The sequence below is a fragment of the Bufo bufo genome, chromosome 4 (assembly GCF_905171765.1).
Source record: "Bufo bufo chromosome 4, aBufBuf1.1, whole genome shotgun sequence".
In the NCBI taxonomy this organism is placed as follows: Eukaryota; Metazoa; Chordata; class Amphibia; order Anura; family Bufonidae; genus Bufo; species Bufo bufo.
In genome coordinates, this window is record NC_053392.1 from 213,129,213 (window position 1) to 213,152,640 (window position 23,428).

A 23,428-nucleotide genomic window follows, 5' to 3' on the forward strand; every position below is an offset into this window, starting at 1 on the left:
ATTATAAGATTCCAGTTAACGGGGGTCATTTACTATGCTCCTATACACCACTAATTGGTATAAAAAAGTCACAAACCAAAGGTCTGCGACTTTTAAAATGCCATTGTGCCTACATTTTTTTCTACACTGCCTGAACCATTTTCTGAAAAGGGGGCATGGCGAGCTCTTGGCGAGGGAGTAGTCTCGGGCACATTCACTATCATTTACGCCAGCTACTAGGCCTGTGTCTCGTCATAAAGTAAGCACATCCTGTAGCATTGCAGGGGATACCAAAGAATGGCATAAAAGGCCAGGTTTTTTTATAAATCGCTCAGTCTTTTTACAGTGAGTGTGATGCAATATTACAAAAACTGACATTTTAAAAGAGGATGTCTTATGTGTATATGCACATAATAGTATTCAGTAGTATTTTCAGTTCTTTATATATTTTTAAAAAAACATTGTTTTTCATTTAGCGTTTTCATTGTAGAAGTCATTGGGAATATGAAGCATGCTTTGTTTTACTTCTGCCTTAAAAAAAAAAGTTATGAAAGCTGAAACGCATACTTTCCAAATAGACAGTGTGGCACAAACGGACATGACCTGTTTCTTCAGTTCAGTACAAAAGTAAGACAGACAAGACAAGGACATGAGGTTATTTTTTCTGAGACCGTGAGTCAACTTAATGCATCCACAGGAACATAAGATTTCAATTTTCATTGTGACAAACACAGGCATTTATTTTATGCCATAAAATTACTGAAGTTTTCTTTACAAAATGAGTAAATTGTAGGCATGATGTACTGTATGAAAATGTAAAAAACTGATAGTAGCCAATCAATGAAAAAGGGGTTGTCCACATTAAATAAAAAACTTATAATAACAAAAAAATCGTTACCCACCCCTTTTCTTCCCGCTCAGCGCTCCGATCCTCCCCACGGCGATATGTTTTCCTGTCTGCAGTGACGTTTCATCCACAAAGGTCATCAAGCAACCAATCACTGGCCTCAGCAGTACACACGACTTCACTGCTGAGGCCAGTGATTCAATGCACAGTGACTTGTGTGCACTGAACCTCACCGATGCAGCTAGGAAGATGATGTCAGCGGTGGGGCACACCAAAGAAAGAAGCAGGGGAGAAATGGGTTGAGTATTGACTCTTGTTATTTTAGACCATTTACAGAGGATGCTGAGTTTTTATTTAATGCGGACTTCCCATTTAAGCTATCATTGTCTAAACTGTACTGGAAGGGCTAATGAAAGTAAACCAGTATGGACACTGCCAATAGCAACATTTTCAGAATTTAGGGTTTATTTTGTCAAGGCAGACTTGCAAATGAAAGAGGTCATAGAATTGGCTGGTATTGAAAACCTATCCAGTTCTTGTTTCCATTAGTTTTTATACATGGGTCCCACATTGAGAACTCCAACTGCCATGTAACTTTTAAAGTTTTCCAGTTAGGTGCTTTTTTTTAATTTTTACAAAAGGCCATAAATCTATTCAATCTCAATTAATTTTAGGTCCCAAAGGAAGATATGTAGGTAAATGTAGAGGATTTTGTGAAATGTTATATTCCATCATGGCAGAACATATGGGTGTAAAAAGTATGCCTGGACAGTTTTATGTCATGGACAAACTTAAGAGAGGTTTCCTCATACCTGCAAACGTCCTTAAGTCATCCAGGAGAAAATACTGAGTTAAATAAATAAAAAATCAGCCACTGCTAGTGAGGGGATGAATTTAATGCATACTGATTTATTATTGGGTTCCATGGTAGCTGTATAAATCCACATACAGTGAGCTCCCTCTAGTGTCGGCTGCAGACAGAGATTGTGGAAAGTATAGGATTTGGAGTTCTGAAAAATATATGATGTGAGATGTGCAGAAAGTTGGTGCGTTTTCCCTACTTGTGAGGAATGAATCCATATTCAGGAGGTGTGTCATCATATAACATATGGTCAAAAAAGCTCACAGAAAAGTATTGTTGGAAGAGGGGTAGGAAAAATTGAATAATTACTGTGAAAAATAACCCTCTAAAATATAAATTTTAATCAAGTATATTAAAAAAAGAAAAAATCCCTCCAAGCAAACAATTAAGTAATGCAACAAAAATAAAGTATAAATGCCCACAAAAATGTGACTTTATGGTATAATTAACCCTTTCATGACCAAGGGTCATTGATACCCACATGACCACGTCAAATTTTGCAAATCTGACGTGTCACTTTATGTGGTAATAACTTTCTTTATGTGGTAATAACTTTGGAACGCTTTTACTCATCCAAGCCATTCTGAGATTGTTTTCTCATGACACATTGTACTTCATGATAGTCATAAATTTGAGTCAATATATTTCACCTTTATTTATGAAAAAATCCCAAATTTAACAAACAAATTTTAAAAATTTGCAATTTTCAAAATTTCAATTTCTCTGCTTTTAAAACAGAAAGTGATACCTCATAAAATATTTATTACTTACCGTTCCCCATATGTCTACTTTATGTTGGCATAATTTTGTAAATGTCATTTTCTTTTTTTTAGGACGTTAGAAGACTTAGAATTTTAGAAACAATTCTTAAAATTTTTAAGAAAATTTCCAAAAACCACTTTTTAAGGACCAGTTCAGGTCTGAAGTCACTTTGTGGGGCTTACATAGTAGAAACCCCCCATAAATGACCCCATTGTTTAAACTACACCCCTCAAGTTACTCAAAACTGATTTTACAAACTTTGTTAACCCTTTAGGTGTTCCACAAGAATGAAAGCAAAATGGAGATACATTTCTAAATTTCACTTTTTTGGCAGATTTTCCATTTTAATCAATTTTTCGCTGTAACACATCGAGGGTTAACAGCCAAACAAAACTCAATATTTATTACCCTGATTCTGCGGTTTACAGAAACACCTGTCGTCGTAAATTGATATAAGGGTACACCGCAGGGTGCAGAAGAAAAATAGCACCATATGGTTTTTGGAAGGCAGATTTTGCTGGACTGGTATTTAGATGCCATGTCTCATTTGAAGCCCCCCTGATGCATTCTTACAGTAGAAACTATTTTGGAAACTAGGGGATAAGGTGCCAGTTTTATTGGTACTATTTTGGGGTACATATGATTTTTAATTGCTCTATATTATGTTTTCTTGTGAGGCAAGGTAACCGAAAAATGGCTGTTTTGGCACCGTTTTTATTCTTTACAAGATTCATCTGACAGGGTAGATCATGTGCTATTTTTATAGAGCAGGTTGTTACGGACGCAGTGATATCAAATAGGTCTACTTTGTTTGTTTGTTTCAGTTTTACATAATAAAGCATTTTTGAAAAATAAATTATGTTTTTGTGTCTCCATTTTCTGTACGTCTTTTTTGTTTTTTCTGCCGATCGTCTTGTGCAGGGGCTCGTTTTTTTGTAGGAAGAGTTGACGTTTTTATTGGTATCATTTACCATTTTTGGGTACACATGATTTTTTGATCATTCATTACACCACGCAACAAAAAAATACTTTTCGGCTGCTACTGGGCAAAAACCATTTGTCCTATACTAAATCGAGTGTGCAGATTACAAATCTGAAGTCAGAATTGTTGTAACACGTCCCAAAATTTTGCTTTGCATAAGTATGCATAAATGAATTAAGCACTTGGAAAGCATTGAATAATTTTAAACAGAACGAGCTTTACTCCAACAATTACCTGATCTACATCAAAATTTGCGTAGTAAACAGTGTATGAAAATGTAATGGAATAACAAAATTTCTCATTTTTCAGTTTAAAAGTCTTACTTGAGCAAGGCCCAGTACTGTTAAAAGTGCTTCAGGCATCTTCTTTTGCGTTTGTGAATGGTCATATTTTCCCGTTGCAAAAACCAGCAGTAGTCCCCCATCATGTTGGGATTCCAGCGGTCTTGATACCTGTTTTCCATTGTAGAAATATCTTGTTCGTCAATCGTCACTTACGTGTCCCAAATTGGGTGGGAAAAAGTCAAGATGGGAATGTAAGAAATGCACTTTCAATGACATTCAATGTTCCCAAGGAAGTACTGCACTACTAGCACAAATGCATCCCAAGCTGCAAGACACACTCGCTTTGTCAGATTCTTGCGCTGATCATAAGTAGTGTATTTGCCACATATGTAGCAGAAATTGTGTGGATCGTTAACACATTTGCATTTATCCATCTTAAGTTTCAAAACTGATAGCACTATAACAGATCACTTTGTCAAAATCTGTCCAGCTTGCCTTATATACTTACTGCTGACATCAGCCTGAGTGCGTCCGAACAGGCCTGGACATGTCCATTAGAATATCTCCAATATAATGCATTACTATTATAACTGAATAGGCTTTGCATGTATAACTTAACCCTCTAAGGACCTCCGCCGTACATGTACGGCGGAAGTCCGTTCCCCAAACATGGTGCCCGCTCGCACATGTCCGTTCCCTAGAGACCCGCGGCACATGTATGCGATCAGTCATAAGGCTGATCGCATACATTTTCCCTTTCAGATGCCGTGGTCAAATGTGACCACGACATCTGCGCAGTCCGGAAGCGGAAGTCGCGCACTTTTTTATAAAAAGTGCTCAAAAAGTTGCACACACTTCAAATTGGTATCACTGAAAAGAACAGATCGTCCCTCAAAAAATGAGCCATCACAAAGCCCCGTACACATAACTACAAAAATGTTATAGGGGTCAGAATATCGTTATAAAAAAAATGTTTTTCCTCAAAGGTTTTAATATTTTTTTCAGTATTAAAACGCAAGAAAAATTATATGTGTGGTATCGTTGTAACTGTACTGACCTGGAGAATGAAGATAACAGGTCATATTTACCACATAGTGTACAGTGTAAAAAAAAACAAAAAAAAAAAACAAACAAAAAAACTTCTACCCCAGCTTCCTACTACATGATATGCACCCGTAAATGGTGCCATTAGAAAGTACAACTTGTCCCTCATAAGGCTATGTGAATGGAAAAAAAAAAAAGTTAGGACTATGGGAAGGCAGGGAGTGAAAAACGAAAACGCCAAAATGGAAAATCCCAGGGTCCTTAACCCCTTCACGCAACATCACGTACATGTACGTGGGGGAATGTGGTGCCTCACCGCATCCCCACGTGCATGTACGTGATCGGGTTTCACTGTCAGCGCAGGGAGCGAAGCGCTGAAGCTTCAGTGAAGCCGGCGTGCTGGGGTTGCTAGGCAACCAGAGAAGCCGGCAGGAGCTGTATTGGAGCTCTGACCCGCCCGCGATCGCTGTGATTGGTCCATTACTGCAGAGGGACCAATCACAGCGCATCGGGGCAGGTAAGGGGGGGTTAGGGAGGGACTATGTGCTTCTCCTTCTCTGATCGCCCCAATTCCTGTCAGGGAAGCGATCAGAGAAGGAGAAAGTGTGAAAATATTCCCCACCTATGACGAGTATACTCGTCATGGCGCACTGCTACTTAGCGCGCCATGATGAGTATACACGTCATGGCATAAACTGTCACCATGTCTGCAGACATGGTGACAGCGCTGAGATCCCGGCTGTCACACACAGCCGGGCACCTTAGGTCAATGCCCAGGGGGGTCCTGTGACCCCCCCATGTCGGCGATTGCTGCAAACCGCAGGTCAATTCAGACCTGCGGTTTGTAGCGCTTTCTGCGGTTTCTGATCCCCGCGGTCTAGTGGGGATACCAGGGTGCCAGCACATTGCTGGCACCCTGGTATAAACGGCTGACATCGCAGATGTCAGCCGTTTAACCCTTTCCATACAGCGGTCCGTCCGGACCGCTGTATGGAAAAGGTTAACAGCGCAGGGAGCTCCCTCCCTCTCCCATCGGGGGGCTGCTGTGCCTTTGCAGCCCCCCGATGGGAGAGGGAGAGAGCTCCCAGAGAGCCCCCCTCAGCCCTGTACTTACCCTTCCCCGTCTGCGCAGTTCTGACCAGTACTGAGCAGACGGGGAAGGTTCCCATGGCAACAGGGCGCCTCTCAGGCGTCCTGCTGTCCATGGTGCTGAACAGATCTATGCTAAAAGGCATAGATCTGTTCAGACAAGTGTAAAATACAGTACAGAACAATATATATTGTTCTGTACTGTATTATACAGACATCAGACCCACTGGATCTTCAAGAACCAAGTGGGTCTGGGTCAAAAAAAAAGTAAAAAAAAGTGAAAAAAGTAAAGTTTCAAAAAAACACATTTATCATTGAATAAAAAAAATACACTACACATATTAGGTATCGCCGCGTCCGTAACGACCTGATCTATAAAACGGTCATGTTACTTTCCCCGCACGGTGAACGCCATAAAAATAAAAAAATAAAAACTATGAGAAAATTGAAATTTTGCCCACCTTACTTCCCAAAAAAGGTAATAAAAGTGATCAAAAAAGTCGCATGTACGCCAAAAAAGTACCAATCAAACCGTCACCTCATCCCGCAAAAAATGAGCCCTTACATGAGACAATGGCCCAAAAAATAAAAAAACTATGGGTCTCAGACTATGGAGATACTAAAACATGATTTTTTTTTTTGTTTCAAAAATATTATTGTGTAAAACCCTGATAAATTATAAAAAGGTAGACATATTAGGTATTGCCATGTCCGTAAGAACCTGATCTATAAAAATACCACATGACCTAACCCCTCAGGTGAACACTGTAAAAAAAATTAAATAAAAACGGTGTCAAAAAAGCTATTTTTTTGTTACCTTACATCACAAAAAGTGTAATAGCAAGCGATCAAAAAGTCATGTGCACCCCAAAATAGTGCCAATCTAACCGTCATCTCATCCCGCAAAAATGATACCCAACCTGAGACAATCGCCAAAAAACTGAAAAAACTATGGCTCTCAGACTATGGAGACACTAAAACATGTTTTTTTTTTGTGTCAAAAATGATATTATTGTGTAAAACCTAAATAAATAAAAAAGTATACATATTAGGTATCGTCACCTCCGTAAGAACCTGCTCTATAAAAATAGCACATGATCTAACCTGTCAGATGAACGTTGTAAATAATAAAAAATAAAAACAGTGCCAAAACAGCTATTTTTTGGCAAATTTTCCATTTTAATTCATTTTTTTCCCATAACAAAGCAAGGGTTAACAGCCAAACAAAACTCAATATTTATTGCCCTGATTCTTTAGTTTATAGAAATGCCCCATATGTGGTCGTAAACTGCTGTATGGCCACACGGCAGGGCGCAGAAGGAAAGGAGCGCCATATGGTTTTTGGAAGGCAGTTTTTGCTGGACTGGTTTTTTGACACCATGTCCCATTTGAAGCCCCCCCCGATGCACCCCTAGAGTATAAACTCCAAAAAATGACCCCATTTTGGAAACTACACCCCTCAAGGTATTCAAAACTGATTTTACAAACTTTGTTAACCCTTTAAGTGTTCCACAAGAGTTAATGGCAAATGGAGATGAAATTTCTGAATTTCTATTTTTTGTTACTTTGCCTCACAAAAAAAGTGTAATATAGAGCAACCAAAAATTATATGTACCCTAAAATAGTACCAACAAAACTGCCACCTTATCCCGTAGTTTCCAAAATGGGGCCACTTTTTTGGAGTTTCTAACCTAGGGGTGCATCAGGGGGCTTTAAATGGGACATGGTGTCTAAAAACAATCCAGCAAAATCTGCCTTCCAGAAACCATATGGTGTTCCTTTCCTTCTGCGCCCTGCCGTGTGGCCATACAGCAGTTTACGACCACATATGGGGTGTTTCTGTAAACTACAGAATCAGGGCCATAAATAAAGAGTTTTGTTTGGCTGTTAACCCTTGCTTTGTTACTGGAAAAAAAATATTAAAATGGAAAATCTGCCGAAAAAGTGAAATTTTGATATTTAATCTCTATTTTTCATTTATTCTTGTGGAACACCTAAAGGGTTAACAACGTTTGTAAAATCAGTTTTGAATACCTTGAGGGGTGTAGTTTCTTAGATGGCGTCACTTTTATGGAGTTTCTACTCTAGGGGTGCATCAGGGGGGCTTCAAATGGGACATGGTGTCAAAAAAAAACAGTCCAGCAAAACCTGCCTTCCAAAAACCGTATGGCATTCCTTTCCTTCTGCGCCCTGCCGTGTGCCCGTACTGCGGTTTACGACCACATATGGGGTGCTTCTGTAAACTACAGAATCAGGGCCATAAATAATGAGTTTTGTTTGGCTGTTAACCCTTGCTTTGTAACTGGAAAAAAAATATTAAAATGGAAAATCTGCCAAAAATGTGAAATTTTGAAATTGTGTCTCTATTTTCCATTAAATCTTGTGCAACACCTAAAGGGTTAACAAAGTTTGTAAAATCAGTTTTGAATACCTTGAGGGGTGTAGTTTCTTAGATGGGGTCACTTTTATGGAGTTTCTACTCTAGGGGTGCATCAGGGGGGCTTCAAATGGGACATGGTGTAAAAAAAACTGTCCAGCAAAATTAGCCCTCCAGAAACCAAACGGCGCACCTTTCACTCTACGCCCCGCTGTGTGGCCATACAGTAGTTTACGGCCACATATGGGGTGTTTATGTGAACATCAGAGTCAGGGCAATAAAGATACAGTCTTGTTTGGCTGTTAACCCTTGCTTTGTTAGTGGAAAAAAATTGTTAAAATTGAAAATTAGGCAAAAAAATTAAATTCTCAAATTTCATCTCCATTTGCCAATAACTCTTGTGCAACACCTAAAGGGTTAATGACGTATGTAAAATCAGTTTTGAATACCTTGAGGGGTGTAGTTTCTTAGATGGGGTCACTTTTAGGGAGTTTCTACTCTAGGGGTGCATCAGGGGGCTTCAAATGGGACATGGTGTAAATAAACCAGTCCATAAAAATAAGCCTTCCAAAAACCAAACGGCGCACCTTTCACTCTACGCCCCGTTGTGTGGCCGTACAGTAGTTTACGGCCACATATTGGGTGTTTCTGTAAACGGCAGAGTCAGGGCAATAAAGATACAGTCTTGTTTGGCTGTTAACCCTTGCTTTGTTAGTGGAAAAAATGGGTTAAAATGAAAAATTAGACAAAAAAATGAAATTCTCAAATTTCCTCCCCATTTGCCAATAACTCTTGTGCAACACCTAAAGGGTTAACAATGTATGCAAAATCAGTTTTGAATACCTTGAGGGGTTGTAGTTTCTTAGATGGGGTCATTTTTGGGTGGTTTCTATTATGTAAGCCTCGCAAAGTGACTTCAGACCTGAACTGGTCCCTAAAAATTGAGTTTTTGTAAATTTCGGAAAAATTTCAAGATTTGCTTCTAAACTTCTAAGCCTTATAACATCCCCAAAAAATAAAATATCATTCCCAAAACAATTCAAGCATGAAGTAGACATATGGGGAATGTAAAGTCATCACAATTTTTTGGGGTATTACTATGTATTACAGAAGTAGAGAAACTGAAACTTTGAAATTTGCAAATTTTTCCAATTTTTGGTAAATTAGGTATTTTTTTGTGCAAAAAAAATATTTTTTTTGACTTCATTTTACCAGTGTCATGAAGTACAATATGTGACGAAAAAACAAACTCAGAATGGCCTGGATAAGTCAAAGCGTTTTAAAGTTATTAGCACTTAAAGTGACACTGGTCAGATTTCCAAAAAATGGCCTGGTCCTTAAGGTGAAAATGAGCTCGGTCCTGAAGGGGTTAAGGGATTAAAATCTAGACGTGTCAGGCAAATTCCAAGTTCACATGTTTTTCTCTCAGTAGCCAAATCATTGTTGCATGGTGTATTACACTTTATGGGGCAAGGTGACCAAACAATTGTTTTTTCTTTTTTTTTTTTTTACATAGTTCATCTGAGGGGTTAGGTTATTGTTATAGAGCAGATAGTTACGGCCGTGGCAATACCTAATATGTATACTTTTTATTATGTATTTAAGTTTTACACAATAATAGCATTTAAAAAAAAATTTAAAAAATGATGTTTTAGTATCTCCATAGTCTGAGAGCCATAGATTTTTTATTTTTTGACTGATTATCTTAGGTAGGATATCATTTTTTGCGGGATGAGGTGACGGTTTGATTGGTACTATTTTGGGGGGCATATGCCTTTTTGATTACGTGGTGTTGCAATTTATTGTGATGTAAGGTGACAAAAATTGGCTTTTTTTTGGCACTGTTTTTATTTTTATTTTTTTACGGTGTTCAGCTAAGGGGTTAGGTCATGTGATATTTTTATAGAGCTGGCTGTTATGGACGCGACGATATCTAATATGTATACTAGGGTGTTTAATTTTTCCAAAGATGTTATTTTCATATGACTTTGCTTACGCCCTGAGTCTCAGTGATGTAAAAGATATATATGCCAAATTTCATATGGCGGCGTGTTGAGGTGCGCACAGATTGATGTAGGGGGCACAGATGGGGCCCACAGATCAGGGGGAACGGAGCACACACTACCTGATTTCAGGCTCTCATCTGCAGAATGCATTTTCCGATTTTTCCACGGACCCATTGAAAGTCAATGGGTCGGCGAAAAAAATCGGAAAACGGAACAACGGCCGCGGATGCACACAACGGTCGTGTGCATGAGGCCTTACAGTGATAAGTAAAGGCGCATTTCCAAGCCCAGATGAGAAGCAAGTGCCCTCATACAGCTGCATTGGTTCCGGGCAGCAGATCTGCTGCCCAGAAGCAATAATTTAGGTGCTTGCACAAACAACAGTTTCACCTGATAAATGAGCGTTAATCTGCCTGATTATTGCAACATGTGAATCCACCTTTGCACCTCTATATAGATAAGACAAGATCCACCATTTACAATGGGTGATATCAGAGCTTACCTTCACCCTCCTGACCTCTGTACAGGTCACAAGGCATGCCTAGAAAAATTTCCCATAGAAGTCAGTGGGGCCAGCTCCTGTCTTTGACCCATGTAGCTGCTCTCAAAAGACAGAAAGTCTTAACATAATTTAGGCTTAGTGGCCTTAGTGAAAACTGCAGGATTCTATACACTTTTTGCAATTTATACAGTGACATGGAAAAAATGTTTAAAAACTTGCCCAAAAATTTGAAAAAATATATGTTTAGCACAAAAATTTAATTTAAACGGGTTATCCAAGAGTATAAAAATGTCCCCCATATGCCGGGCCCCCCATATTGAATATACCTGTCCCCGCACTGCCGCTGCTGCTTCTCCCCGTGCATGGGAATGGCGTAGGGAGCAGGGTAAGTATATTCAATGTGGGGGGCCCGGCATATGGGGGACATTTTTATACTCTCGGATAACCCCTTTAATTTGGTAAGTTTCTAATACATTCTCTTTAAAAATTCAATTGTCTGCCAATTTACAGGTCTCAAACCTAGTAAATGACGGTCTCTAGAAGTAATGGTATAAACAATAAAGGAAGTAAAGAGGCACATAGGAGGTAGGGCAATTGGCTTATTAAATTCTAAAGCAAATGGCAAGTAAGAAGCAAATGCTCAATTTATAATTTACTAATTGTAACACAAAGCCACTCAACAAATTCTCTATCCTCCATTAGTTTAATTAAGGAGAACTATTTACATATTTGCATAATGTGAAAAGAATTAGATTTTTTTCAAAATCATAAATGGTCTCAAGATCGTACATAAAATTATAATTAAAGTGTTTAACTACTTATCCATATCAGCGACATGGAGTTTAGAATCTTTTGTTTTGGATTTCTCAATAAAAGCTAGTTTTCCTGCAGAGATATCTCACTGAACTTAAGGCCTCTTTCACACTTGCGTTGTCCGGATCCGTCGTGTACTCCATTTGCCGGAGGTGCCCCCGGATCCGTAACACCGCAAGTGAACTGAAAGCATTTGAAGACTGATCCGTCTTCAAAATGTGTTCAGTGTTACTATGGCAGCCAGGACCTATTAAAGTCCTGGCTGCCATAGTAGTAGTGGGGAGCGGGGGAGCAGTATACTTACCGTCCGTGCGGCTCCCGGGGCGCTCCAGAATGACGTCAGAGCGCCCCATGCGCATGGATGACGTGATCCATGCGACACGTCATCCATGCGCGTGGGGCGCCCTGACGTCACTCTGAAGCGCCCCGGGAGCCGCACGGACGGTAAGTATACTGCTCCCCCGCTCCCCACTACACTTTACCATGGCAAACAGGACTTTAGCGTCCTGGCAGCCATGGTAACCATTCAGAAAAAGCTAAACATCGGATCCGGTAATGCGCCGAAACGACGTTTAGCTTAAGGCCGGATCCGGATCAATGCCTTTCAATGGGCATTAATTCCGGATCCGGCCTTGCGGCAAGTGTTCAGGATTTTTGACCGGAGCAAAAAGCGCAGCATGCTGCGGTATTTTCTCCGGCTAAAAAACTTTCCGGTCCGGAACTGAAGACATCCTGATGCATCCTGAACGGATTTCTCTCCATTCAGAATGCATGGGGATAATCCTGATCAGGATTCTTCAGGCATAGAGCCCCGACGACGGAACTCTATGCCGGAAAAGAACAACGCAAGTGTGCAAGAGCCCTTATAGGCACAAGAACTTATAGGAGTTGGTTTTGGCTCTATACAGTACTAAAGTATTCACTGGTGGGTTCAGGCTAAGACACAGAAATGTCCACAGAAGACAGCAACCCCTGAAGCCAATCACTTGTCACTAGGCCTGTTTTACTAGTTTACCATGGGATTAAAAGTGGATGGATATATCTATTGTATAGATAAATAGTCCAACTGAACACAGCTAAGGGGTCTATGTAGGGGGCTTCAACCTAATGAGCCTTCGATGCACTATAGTCTATTTATTCATGAAAATACAGTTATATTTTTTGATAAATACATTGTTGAAACATACTTCAGAGAGTATCAGTCAGCAGATTTGTACCTATGACACTGGCTGACCTGTTACATGTACGCTTGGCAGCTGAAGGCATCTGTGTTAGTCCCATTTTCATATGTATCCACATTGCTGAGAAGAATGAAGTTTTAATTTATGTAAATGAGCCTCTAATAGCAAAGGGGGCGTTGCCATTATACCTAGAGGCTCTACTCTTTCTGCAACTGCTGCACCCTCTCTACTTTGATTGATAGGACCAGGTGTGATGACTTTTTCACTGCCTGGCCACTGTCAAAGTGCAGAAGGCATGGCAGAAGCAGAAAGAGCAGAGCCTCTAGGTCAAGGATGGCCAACCTCCGGCTTTCCAGCTGTTGTAAAACTAAAACTCCCACCATGCCCTGTTGTAGGCAGTCTGGGCATGCTGAGAGTTGTAGTTTTGCAACAGATGGAGAGCTGCAGGTTGGCCATCCCTGTTCTAGGTGTAACGGCCACGCCCCAATTGCTCCTAGAGACTCATTTGCATATATTGAAACATCAGATGCCTGACAGATGCTCTTTCATTAAAAGAAAATATTGATGTCACGATCAGTGTGGGGGGAAAACTCCACACTAAACACAGGAGGGAAGGGGAACAGTAACTGGGCCTGGAAACTAGGGAAGAAACAGGTCACCTCCTAAACAACCCTAATCCGGGCCCTAACTACCTATCTATATGAATAGACCTTGAAGGTAGGAATATTAATATGCTGTATACCTAGGCCCTTATATCCCTATAAGGCCCTGGAATAAGGTTAGGACCCGAGACAACCCATTCCTCCCCAGATGGACGAATGGAAGTCTGTCTCAGGCCCAGATACAAACAACAGGGAATATAAAAAACACAAAACAATAAGAAAAGACAAGACTTATTTGACAGTAGAAAACTGGCAACTCCAGAAGCACCACAGAGTACAACCAACCAGCTAGTGAGAAGACAGGAAGAAAATCTATAAACCGCACCTGCAAGAGTGAGAAGCTTAAAACTTTGTTTCAATACTGTACAGAGCGAGCGCTCCATACAGTATTAAAATGTATTGGCTCCACTTGGAACCGAACCCAAGTTCGGGAAATGTTTTTTTACAGTATAAATCAATTTCAGAAGTTATTATGCGAAGTCTCGCAAGACTTCGTGAAGTAATAACTTCGGCTCATCGGAGCCAATACATTCTAATACTGTACTGAGTGCTCGCTTCGTACAGTATTAAAACAAAGTTTTATGCGAATCGACTTTGGATGTTTAATCCATAGTCGATTCGCTCATCCCTAGTTATAATGAACATAAACTATTTTAAACCATACATCTGAATAAGTAACGCAATCAATATAGCATCTTATAGAATTTCAACAACCTCCCTGCAACTTTTGTGTGCTTGTCCATGTTAATGTGATGAAGCCACACGACCTTTACAGAACTATGCTCTGAGCCCTTGCAGCATGTCTGTGGGAGTAAAGGTCTGCTTCATTAAATGAAGTCAGTCATCATGTAGCGTATGCTCGCAGTAATCTTGCCATGCTTGAACAGTTCCCCAGTCTTTTGGCAACCGACCATATCTTTTAGTATGCTCTAGAAATGCCTAGGTGAAAATGGCGTGATTTAATTTATTAGCTCCTCCATACTGAGTCGACAGCAAGTACTGCATAGCAACAAAAACGCGTGTGTAATTCCAATTGAAATCCCACATTCAGATGGATCTGTGTGATGGCGATTAAAATAGATACTGCTTTTAAAGCACGCCAAGCTGTTGTCACTTGCACAAAATAGTTGACGCTAGTGGTTTTTCTACGAGTACTTAATTGGTTCTGTGCTTTACATGTTCACAATCCTCATCAATAAGGAGAAGATAATTATTTTTGACTTACAGGATTCAGACTATTTTTAATAATGGGTTGCTGGTAAAACCCCAATGTTCAGGTGGGAAGTATTTAGCGGCCTGTACTGTACATATTAGTTCAAAAACACATTGCATGATTTAATCTAAAATGTGCATGCCCATAAAGATTTTTTTTAGATTTGCCACAAATTGTGCAACAGGATATTTTTCACCCGTTATAAGCACATGCACACAGACACACACTCAATGACCAGTCAGGTACACTTATAAGCTCGTTTGTTAAAGCATTTCATTTTTTTACAAAATGATGCTGCCTTTTTTGGCACAGTAGTTAAGCTCCATTCAGCTTACTGACATGTGACCTAATAGTTTAGCTTTAACCTTATAATGGCCCCAATGCACATTAGACTATGATTGGCGGACTGGATGTTTTCATCCGAACTTGCTGGCAATCTAATGTGTCCAGAGAGAGCTCCCGACCCTTCCCCATCAGACGATGTTGAGAGAGAGAAGGATCAAGCACACTAAATTTCCATGCCTGGTCCTTTTGTTTCCCAAACCTCTGCCAAAAGTGTGTAGCAACGTTTTTCTCTTTTCCTATTGAAAATATATACGTTTAGATAAACCAAGCATGCATGTGTATGTGGGCGTCAGAAGAGACAGCTGCTTATACCATCAGCTGTTGAAGATTTATGGGTGCAGTGACCCAGTGGATCACTGCTAAAGGTTGTTTGCTAAAAGCTGAATGTTGTGATTTAATGTTAAAAGCACTAATCTCTCTATACATTGTGTACTCCAAATGGTTGTGTATGGACAACAAACAGTTAACACTGGAATACTTGGCTAGGCTGCAGTGAAGACCAGATGATCCCAACTCCTTTGGTTAGTTAGAGAATCTTAGCTGAGCAAAGCTAGAGGCAACACCTACATGTGTGAGCTTCTGCAAAGTAGGCCCTAAGAAAAGCCCCATCCAGGAGACACTATTCCTGAGACTAAAAAGCTGCCAAGTGCCAACTTATCTGAGAGACTACTGCTGAGGGAAAGAGACCGGACATTCAGAGGAGGTTTAGAACCATCAAGGTCGTGCATTGGATGCAGACAGAAACGTAATTGCCTCACCCACCACACTTTGAGATGGACTGGCTATCCGAATCTAAGATCTGCACCCCTAAACCTGGGAAACTACAGAACGAGTTAATAAGAATGGAATAGCATGCCTATAGTTATTAGGAAAGATTGCGAAGTGCATTTAGAGAGAGATTCAGGACTACTACTACCCTCATTGATACTGTTACCAACAACTATTGAGAGAATCCTACTCTGTAATATACCTCAGAACTGTGCCTTTTGCTGTCATATAAATTATGTACTACTCCCATTGTCTTTTCAGTGAAGAGAAACTTTATTTATTGTAACTACACCGGGCCTGGTCACTGTCTCCACCATTCATCGATCCTCACTCTAATTGACCTCCTGCCTTGCACATTGCCAAATGTCCACCATCAAGGACACCCAACTACCACCAGGCAAGAACCCCAGAGAATAGGGAGTGTCCTAAGGGAAGAAAGGGTGCACGCTCCATTCACTGCTGCATGGCCCCAGGGAGCGTCAGGGGGAGGACAGCCACTGTGAGCCACTACTACTCCTATCAGTGCCGCTACCACTCCTACCCTCTTCACAGCAATGTCCCCTACTGGTTACCTGCTGCATGGGTACGTCAACAGTCATCTTAGGCCTCATGCACACGACAGTGAATAATGGCAGTGTGACGGCCGTCTAAGTAACGGCAGTCACACGTCCCCTTTTAGCACCAATGAAAGTCTATGGGGCTATTCACATGGTATATAACGTCCATAGTAAAATTCCAGCTCACCTTTAGTAGAGTTAATCAGCCCCTGGTGCACGGAACAGGTAAGTAAGTCCCTTGGTAGCAAAACACTGATAAATGAAGTTCCAGCACTGCAAAATAATTGTTGTGTCGCTTGTCTCTTTATTCGTGGTAGCAAAATTACAGCATGTGGATCAAACCTCACACTCCAACACCAGTTAAGTTGGAGTGTGAGGTTTGATCCACATGCAGTAATTTTGCTACCACGAATAAAGAGACAAACGACACAACAATTATTTCGCAGTGCTGGAATTTCATTTATCATTGTTTTGCTATTCACATGGCCATTCTTTAAACGGCCAGTGAATAGCGTCCATCCAAAAATAGGACATGTCCTATTTTTGGCCGTTTTCACGGTCAGACGGACCCATTGAAATCAATGGGATCGTTTTTAATGGCCGATTAACAGGAGTGCACCCGTCTAACGGCCGTTAAAAACACTTTACCCAGGAGGGGTTAAAGAAAAAACTAACCTCATTCACTTGCTTGCGGTGCGGCAGTCTCTTCTCTCTTCATTGAACAGGACTTGCCGAAGGACCTGCGATATGCATGGTGACGTAACCACGTGGGAGCGCGTAGTGACATTATTGCGCACCTTCGGCAGGTCCCGTTCAGTGAAGAGAGAAGAGACTGCTGCAGCGCGAGCAAGTGGATAAGGTGAGACTTTTTTTTTTCTTTGTAAAATCAAAAAACAAAAACAAAACTGTGGTGGGCCATTATGTGGGCATTATTTAAACCATGGGGGAAATTATTTAAGATGGGGCCCTACGTTGGGGGCATTATTAAAGCTGGGGACATAAAAAAATAATTCCTACACTATGGGGGACAATATTTAAGATGAGGGACTACATTGGGGGCATTATTAAAGCTGGGGGCGGTAAAAAAAATTATTATACACTATGGGGGACATTATTTTACCTACATGGGAGACATTATTAAAGCTGGGGGCGGTAAAAAAAATTCCTACACTACGGGAGACATTATTTTAGCTGGGTGCCTACATTGGGTTATTATTAAAGCTGGGGGCACTATAAAAAATGATTTACACCTTGGAAGACATTATTTTAGCTGGGGCCAAAATAGGGGGCATTATTAAAGCTGGGGGCAGTAAAAAAAAAATCTTACACTATGGGGGAAATTACTTTAGCTGGGGGCCTACATAGGGGCATTATAAAAGCTGGGGGCAGCAACAAAAAAAAAATCCTACACTATGGGGGACATTATTTTAGCTGGGGGCCTACCATCCTATGGGTGTTCTCAGAAGTGTGGATCTATAAATAAAATTCCTCCCTTTTTCATGTCCGTTTTTAACGGGGTGTTCAAGACGGATTCGTCATGGCTATAGAAGACATAATAAAACCGGATCCGTTAATGACGGATGCATGCGGTTGTATTATATTGTAACGAAAGTGTTTTTGCAGATCCATGGCGGATCTCAGAGCCAAAATCCACATGGAATTTTTACCCGGTGAACATGCGCCTAGGAGACCTATGGGAAGGAGGGGTGGGGGCACCATTTCTTGTGTGTGTAGACGTCAATGTATTGGCAGCAACATATGAGGCACTTACATTTTGGATAGGATTGAAAAGGTCTAATATGTTATTAGATTAATTTAATTCTAATTTCTAAAAAGAAATCAATTCCATAAATGTATTTCATAATACATTCATCTTTGTAAAGGTATCTATAGCAAATGTACAGAATATGTTAGTAGCGCCATCAGCAAACTATCGACTTCTATTTCATGTTACAAACAAAACAGAAAAGAAAAAATCAAATGTCAATTTACCAACAACTTCCCGCTGGTATTTCATGAATGTTTTACAGAGCTGAAATTATAAGCAATTCTATGAAACAGAATTCCTTCATATGCCTGTAACTTGTATGACTGGAGCTGAGATGACATTTACATTGGAATATACGCTGTAAATGAGACCTCAGATTTTGTATCTATAATCACACCTTAGGTAAGTGGCTTGAGTCTCTGTTATTGTATATAGACCATGGATTTAGATTAAGAGGATTTCAACTATTAAACTAACTAAAAAAAATCCCATGACCATCACCATGAAAGTGATTTTTGCGACCATGTTTATGTGTATTATTCATGGGCTTTACCTCCATAAACCCAAATGTGAAGTTACAAGAACAACCTTCTAGCACCACGGCTGCCTAAAACAGCTGATCGGCGGGGTTGCCAGGTGTCGACCTCTACTCATCTGATATTGATGACATATCCTAAAGTTTATAGCCTTCCAATGATCCTAGGGAGTAACACATGAATGTTTCTTCATGTTACAACCTTGTCTTACCAATTAGGATATGGTAAGAGAAAAGAAGATGAGCACCATGCCTTATTGGGCAACACTTCCATGAATGTTTATTGACACCTGGATCAAGAAGATCTTTAGCTTCTTCAGTTTTGATGATTTTGCAAAGATATGTACATGCAGACATAAGCCACATGTACTCTGCACATCTTGAGCTTTCATTTTTACATATTGTACATGTAAGGCTCTGCTTGGGTAGGACTTTAATTTAGACACAGTCACAAACCTTTTTAATGCATTTTCCTCACAATGTTATGCTTGATGCTAAATTGCATTTGGGCACCCCTATGTGGTTTGAACAGATTTGGAATATATTGTTATATTATTTTTGCTTAATTTGGTATCATGATTTATTATAATTAGCTACAAGCCGCTGTGACTTGATGGAATTTGGTATGGCCAAATCAATTGGTGTTAAACTTAATCTTAAAATTACAATATTCTGATTTTCCTCCTGGGGTAGCGTATAGGTGTATTAAGGTTTGGGTACAGCTCTTGGCATTTGGCCAAATTGGAGGTAATTGTCTATGGCAAACAATACGGTTGCTGATTTTATTTTTTCTAAAAATGAGACATAAACTGCTTGCTATATTCAATTCCTGCTCATTGCCCACCACTAGCATTGAGGTATCTCCTTTAATGTGTTAGAACAGCTCAAAGTCTGGAAACATAACTGTGGAGTCACAGTAATGAAACTGGATCCAACATTGGAGAGTAGATCCTGACTTTATTGCACAGGAATATTAAAACCCAACAGAATACCCATCTGGCGTATGCATGTTGGACCCAATCCTTACTCATAACCAGGCACTCTGAAATGCATAAGCCCGGTATATTGGGTCAGCTGTTAGATTTAATATTTCTATGCAGTAAAGTTAGAATCTACTCCAGTGCTGGATCTCATTTCTTTGCCTCCACCTTGTTGGTTGTTATGAGCAACTGCTCCTGTTTGGTACAAATGTCATGAGATATGCTAAAAGAACATTGCACCCAGGGTACCCTGGTAGAAAATTGGAATATTATATAATGTACCTTGAGTTTAAAACCAATTGATTTTGCCACATCAAACTTCCATCACGTCATAGATGTTTGTGGCTATTTATAATAAATCAAGACACCGAAGAGAGCAGTAAAAGTGCTTAAAATATATTGCTAAATCACTCAAAACCACTCTGCACAACACAATTTATTGATTTATTTATTGATACAACTGGAATTATGGGACAACTTTCACTCTTGACATGACAATAACATTTCTACATCCAATTTTGCATGAAGCATAACATTCTGGGGAAAATTGTCTGGGTGAGCTAAAACACACTATTTGCTTGTGCAAGCCTGAGGTACAAACAGGAATGTAAAACAAGCAAAAACCAAAAAGTGCATTAAAAGAGGACTAAAATTAAAACAAGGCCCACATTCTTACATATGCAATAATTCAAATTTTAGCTGAATTGGGGAAATTTGGTCAGGGAGATCCTGTGGTTATAACTTTTCACCCTAAACAAAATGTTTAATGTATACTATTTTTTTGCTGTTATATTCTATAGTTCTAAGGCCACATTCACACCTGCAGTGAATATTTCCAGCAGGCTGTTCGTGCAAATAATACCGGATTCAGCATTGTCTGAATCAACAGATCACCACCAGATTCTTATTCACTATAATGCGAACTGGGGGTGATCGGGACACTTTCCTCCCTAGATGTTGGGTTTCGGCTGAACAAAGACTATTGCATGCGGTGTTTTTTGGACCGGCTGACAGCTGGCATTTGTGCTGGATCAGGCAGTCGGAGCATGTTGACAGAGATGTGCTTATCTTGAGAATTATTAAGATGCGTTGTAATTTCATTTTATAACCACCTGCCCTGTGCATGAACTTTAAACGGAACCTGTCACCGGTTTTTAACCATAAGAATCATCGGCATCCTGAGATAGTTCTCCCCCACCCTAATCATCTTATTTTTTTCTTTAAACACCTCCAAGTACTTTTTTTACAGTTCACTTTCGCTTTTTTCAAGTTATGTAAATTAAATGCTTACCCCATCACTTCCCATTCCTAACCCCACCTCCCGCTACATGAGTGACAGAATCTAAAGATCCTACCCTCCTCCTGAACTTGCGTACCTAATCCCGCGCATGTGCAGAACCAGTCTCTTCACTCCTCATCTCACACTGATCATATAATGTGTACTGCGCAGCTGCGAGACTTGGAAGAGAAGGGGTGGAGATGAGCAATCGTAGAGGGTGTGTCTGGACTCATCTCTGATGCATGTAGGAGACAGGACTCATCTAAGGTGCATTTCCATACATGGCGGGAACATTTATTTTAGGTTTTTCTCTGAACTGATTGATTTTAATATCATTATTAATGTATGTATGTATGTATTAAAGTATTTATAGAAAAGTATGTATGTATGTATGTATGTATTAAAGTATTTATAGAAAAGTGAGTGGATAAATAGGCTTAGAAAGTGATGACAGGTTTCCTTTAAAGGGGTTATCTCCCTTTGGGGCTTTTCAGCCAGTTCCCCACCTATACCATTGGACCAGCTCAAAGAAACATACTTACCTGCTGCCCGCAGCAGGTTTCTGGCTCCATCAGTGCCCCGCTGCCACGCTCTGGTCCTTTTTGTCAACATCTGGTTTGATGGGGGTCACGTGTGCCAACCCTTAAATAAGAGGCCACAGAGGTGACGTGTTTCCCATGTGTTACGTTAATAGGTCTTGTGACACACGAGGGACACATCACTTTCGGTTCAAGCCAAAGGCCCTTCTAAAATCTAGTTTTCCTGCTATGACAAATGTAGGGGATTGTACTGTAAAAGGTCAGGTGACAGGTTAACACAAGCAGAACATAGCAAAACAAGAAAATCTGGTAAAACTTTCATTTTATTTTTTCTATTGTTATATTGATTTTATTAATTTTTTTAGAGCAAAATTGTGCAATAGGTATTTTTGAAAATTTCACTTATTTACTCATTTTTTTCTTTAGGCATTTTCAGCATTTTTCCCAATTTTCCTACTGGTTACAGAAAAGTTGAATACATTTGGTGAAGGCATTAAAATAAAAATCTTCCAAAATTCTACCCTTCTTTCAGGAGCTTTCTTTGTGTAATAATATTGTGTTGTTAATAGTATGCCCAGAATGACATTGTCAGAGGCGCTTTAGCAACAGACTGCACACTAACAGGGCATTGTGACAGGTTTGTAATATGTTGCTAGAAGGCATCTAACAGAATATGAAATGCCCTGTGACAAGTATCACTGACAACAAAGTAGTCCTTTAGTCAGAACTAATTTGTGTCACATGTCTCACGGGTTCTAAGAGTGGTAAACTGGTAGTTAGTATGGTGAGTGGTTAGCACTTATGTCTTACAGTACAAAGTTCAAGTCCAACAACTGCGACATGCTTACTCATGGTATAGTGCTTCAGAATATGTTAGCAGTGGCATACCTTCCATCGAGGCAGAAATCGACTACTCACTGTAATGGGGCCAGAGGAAAGGGCCCAATGATGAACTGCTTTTCCTGTTCCCAATAGAGGAGCTTAGTGCACAGAGATTCTACAGCTTCCACTGAGTGCAATGGTAATTGTATAAATTCCTATCCACTAAGCTCCCCTTAGTGGTGGCTGCAGGCAGCCAATTTTGTCATTTATTATTGGAATGGGAGCAGAGGCTTTAGAACAGCAGGGGGCAGATTTAGCAATGCATTTATGCTAGTTGTCTGGTGTAAACACCTTGAGAAATATGGTCTTCAGAATGAGCACTATATTTATGAAGCACTTGCTCCACTTTTTATAGACAGAGAAGTTGGGAATAATCATAAGACTGTGCACAATTATTTTTTTAAATGAAAAATATTCCTTTACTTAAAAAAAAGCATACTTTTTCAGAAATATCATGGTTGGGGGGAGGGATATTAAGTTTTGCTATGAAACCCTATTAAATCTGTATAAGCCCCTGTGTGAGCACCATAAAAATAATGTAAAAAATAAATGTGTGTCATTTTGGAACTATCAAAAACCGTTATATCCATAGTAACAGTACACTTTTGGCAGTACAATAGCTTCTGAGTAGCATCAGTTTTTAACTATAAGGGAAGCAGTTGTGGGCATCAAGCAACTGTTGTAAACATTTTGATCATGTTAGACTTCCTGTGATTGTTATGCAACCGTTCTTCCTTTAGGCAAACATTGAGGTCAAGATTTGTATTATTGCTACAAATTTGCAGAAATTTGTGTGTGCCCTCATTTTGCCATAGAGGCCTTGCCTTGATCAAAATTGGTACAAAATACACAAGTAGTCTTAACATTTCTCAGTGTAAAAAAAATTTAGATTTAAAACTGTGAAATATTAAAGTGTATATAGCACGTCATTTCCTGTTTAATGAAACGATCTGTAATCAGCTGATCAGCGAGAATTGGAGTCTACTCTTTGCCATCAATATTCCAATATAGGAATAGAGATGAACGATTTGATTCTAAACAAATTGAATTTGACCTGAATTTTCTAAAAATTCTAGTCAAAACCCAATACGAATTTTGGGCAATTCAATTTGGGCAAATGTCTCAAAATAGCATCAGCCATTTTTCAGATCACAAAGTTGAAGAAAGAGGAT

At 39.8% G+C, this 23,428-nt stretch overlaps 1 protein-coding gene across 1 annotated transcript in view; it reads right to left on the bottom strand.

Annotated features, from left to right (window-relative positions):
- PEX5L (peroxisomal biogenesis factor 5 like) overlaps positions 1 to 23,428 on the bottom strand; it is a 122,918-nt gene that overhangs the window by 92,127 nt on the left and 7,363 nt on the right. The window lies entirely within an intron of this gene.